Source organism: Colobus angolensis, unplaced genomic scaffold, assembly GCF_000951035.1.
Source record: "Colobus angolensis palliatus isolate OR3802 unplaced genomic scaffold, Cang.pa_1.0 Scaffold17, whole genome shotgun sequence".
NCBI lineage: Eukaryota > Metazoa > Chordata > Mammalia > Primates > Cercopithecidae > Colobus > Colobus angolensis.
In genome coordinates, this window is record NW_012114821.1 from 769,387 (window position 1) to 773,318 (window position 3,932).

Genomic DNA, 3,932 nt, shown 5'->3' on the forward strand with positions numbered 1-3,932 from the left:
TTAGCCAGGATGGTCTCGATCTCCTGACCTCATGATACGCCCGTCTCGGCCTCCCAAAGTGCTGGGATTACAGGCTTGAGCCACCGCGCCCGGCCAATGTTGGTGTCTTAATTGTGACAAAGGAACCATAGGTATGGAAGACAGGCTGGGCTCAGTGACTCACAATGGTAATCCCAGCACTTCGAGAGGCCAAGGCAAGAGGCTCCTTTGAGCCCAGGAGTTCAAGCCTGGGCAACATAGGGATACCTCGTCTATACAAAAAAAAAAGCAACCAAAATTTTTTTTTGAGATGGAATCTAGATCTGTCGCCCAGGCTGGAGTGCACTGGGTGCGATCTCTGCTCACTGCAATCTCCGCCTCTTGGGTTCAAGTGATTTTTTTTTTTCCTGCCTCAGCCTCCCCAGTAGCTGGGATTACAGGCATGTATTACCAGGCTAGGCTAATTTTTTTATTTTTATTTTTATTTTTTAGTAATGACAGAGTTTCACCATGTTGGCCAGACTGGTCTTGAACTCCTGACCTCAAGTGATCTGCCTGCCTTGGCCTCCCAAAGTGCTGGGATTACAGGCATGAGCCACCACGCCCAGCCAATTTTTAAAAAATTAGCTGGGTACAGTGAGATACACCTGTGGCTGAGGTGCAGGGCCACTTGAGCCCAGGAGGTCGAGGCTGCAGTGAGCTGTGATTGTACCACTGCACTCCAGCCTGGAGAACAGAATGAGACCCTGTGTGTTTTTGTGTGTGTGTGTGTGTGTGTTTGTTTGTTTGTTTTTGAGATGGAGTTTCTTTCTTGTTGCCCAGGCTGGAGTGCAATGGTGTGATCTTGGCTCGCTGCAACCTCCACCTCCTGAGTTCATGTAATTCTCCTGCCTCAGCCTCCTGAGTAGCTGGGATTGCAGTACAGGCATGAGCCACCATGACTGGCTAATTTTATATTTTTAGTAGAAACAAGGTTTCACCATGTTGGCCAGCCTGGTCTCGAACTCATGACCTCAGGTGATCTGCCCACCTTGGCCTCCCAAAGTACTGGGATTACAGGCGTGAGCCACCTCGCCCGGCCAACCCTGTCGTTAAAAAAAAAAAAAAAAAAAAGGCCACCCTACTCCACCATCACTTGAACTAATTAAATCTGCGTGCAATGGGCCTATTTCCCAATATTGTCATATTCTGAGACACTGTGGATTGGGGCTTCAACACATACTTACTTGGTGGTGGGGCATTTCATCCCATACCAGGCACCTCCACATTTTGCCTGCATCTCGTGGCCCAGAGCCCAGCGTCAGGTGCAGCTGCCTCTCCAGGTTGCTGTGGCAACGCCTCTCTGGGCGTCCTGCTGACACAGCTCATTTTCCTCCATCCTCCTCGTGGGCTCCTTCACTCCCCGTCTCTCTTGACAGTGTCCTCAGGCCTCTGCTTGCCATGCCACCCAGTCCTGGAGCCAATGCCACTGATTTTAGGTATTTGGTCCAGCAATTGCCAACTTCTGTTTTAGTCACCTATTTGCTGTGTAAAATATAGATGCTAGTAGCAACTTTGTTTTTTTTCTTTTTGAGACGGAGTCTTGCTTTGTCACCCAGGCTGGAGCACAGTGGTGCGATCTCGGCTCCCTGCAACCTCCGCCTTCCTGGTTCAAGTGATTCTCCTGCCTCAGCCTCCTGAGTAGCTGGACTACAGGTGCCCACGACCATGCCCAGCTAATTTTTTTGTATTTTGAGTAGAGATGGGGTTTTACTATGTTGGCCAGGCTGGTCTCGAACTCCTGACCTCAGGTGATCCACCTTCCTCAGCCTCCCAAAGTTCTGGGATTACAGGTGTGAGCCACCGTGCCCAGCTAATTTTTTTTTTGGATGGAGTTTTGCTCTTGTTGCCCAGGCTGGAGTGCAGTGGCCATCTCGGCTCGCTGCAACCTCCACCCCTCAGGTTCAAGTGATTTTTCTGCCTCTGCCTCCCGAGTAGCTGGGATTACAGGCATGCACCACCACGCCCAGCTAAATTTGCATTTTTGGTAGAGATGGGGTTTCTCCATGTTGGTCAGGCTGGTCTCAGGCTCCTAACCTCAGGTGATCTGCCTGCCTCGGCCTCCCAAAGTGCTGGGATTACAGGTCTGAGCCACTTGCACCCGGCCTAATTTTTGTATGTTTTAGTAGAGACAGGGTTTCACCATATCGGCCAGGCTGCTCTTGAATGTCTGACCTTAGGTGATCTGCCTGCCTTGGCCTCCCACAGTGCTGGGATTACAGGTGTGAGCCATTGCGCCCAGCCAGTAGCAAGTTATTATTTATCCTATCGTGCAAGCTAACTGGCTCCGTGAGGCAGTTCTATCCCAAGCATTGTACCTGGGGTTACTTGTGGGACTGCATTTGGCCAGGAGGTCTGCTGAGGCTGGACCATCTGCGGCACCTGTCCCACAGGAATGCTCTGCGTGGCCTGTCCTCAACAGCCCGGTCTGAGCTCCTCCCGGCTGTAGCTGCAGGCATCCCAAAGCAAACGAGAGCTCTGGAGTCACCCACGGTGTGCGTGGTCACAGCCTTGGCTTGCACCAATCTTGCTGATGCCCACGGCCAGACCCAGGTCAGTATCGGAGGGGGCACCGCAAGAGCTATGCCCAGAGGAACAATTCCTGAGGCTCCATGAGAGCAGCCGCCATAGGCAGAGAGACGTGTTGGGGCTGATGGCTCTGTTGAGTTTGAGGTATTGGAGTGAGAGCAGCAGGGCAGAGGAGCTGAGAGTGGGGAAGGCACGGAGACGATGGGATTCCTGGAAGGAGACTTGGGCCCCCTGCAGGGTGAATAGGCATGAGAAGCAGCCCAGGAGGGCTGGACCAGGGTGAGGAGCAGAAACGGTTGCTGCAGAAGCTAGTCTATGTGCACTGTCCCCAGGGACTTTTCAGCCAACAGGAGAGAGTGGAGAGGACAGCCAGGCCCAAATGCTTTCAGGGAACCTGGGGTAAGGGAGCATGGGGGCTGGGGGTGGAATTGGGGACAGGAGTGTGAACGTGGCTGGAAAGGTCACATTCCGTTGGAGGGAGCAGAATGAAGCTCCAGGAAGGAACTCTGAGCCTGAGTTTGGGGCTTTAGGATATTTACAGGACTGCCTTAGGGATGGACATCTGTGGAGGGAGGGTGAGGAGGTCAGATGAGGCCGAGGGAGGAGTGATGGCCACCCAGGAGCAACGACCCCTGCTGGTCCCCAAAAGGCCTGCGCCAAGATGGCCCATCGAAGTTGTCCTGCCTCAGGCAGGAATGCCAGGGCCTTTGCAGTCCTGTCTCCATCAGTCACCAGGTGTGGCCACCCCTAGGAGGGTGTGGCCCTGGGCAAGGGGCTCTGCAGCTGCGGCCATCCCTCAAGGCTGCTGGTGACAAGATTCCCAGCAGCTGGGACAGCAGGAAGCCACACCATGGGGAGGTCCAGGAAGGTGAAGGTGGGGAGGCCTATGCTGCATCAAGAATTAGGAGGTTGCCAGGCCGTCGACACTGGGCCTCCACCGTTCAGGCAGGTCAGTGCCCCCCGGCCACTTCCAGAGCCCTCCCCATATCACCCTGCTAGGAAAGAAGTGAGCCCAGCTGCTAGGAGTGCTTGCAGTGCCTAGGTGGGGCCGGGCTGCCCTCTGGTGGAAGCCCTTTCCTCCCCCTCCTCCAGAGTTGCCTCCTCCGCCTCTGCCTCTCCTCCCCTGCCTCTTCCCTCCCCACAGCCCCCTTCTCTGCCTCCTCCCAGGCCTCACTCTCAGGTTCCCCCAGCTTCTCCTCAATGTCTCCTTTACAACTTTGCACCTGCCCCAAAGGACCATCCTGTAGGGCATGGAAGTATCCTGCGTCTCTGTAGGTGATGGGTTACAAGAGAATATGAGTTATTATTTTATTTTATTTTATTTATTTATTTTTTTGAGACGAAGTCTGGCTCTGTCGCCCAGGCTGGAGTGCAGTGGCCGAATC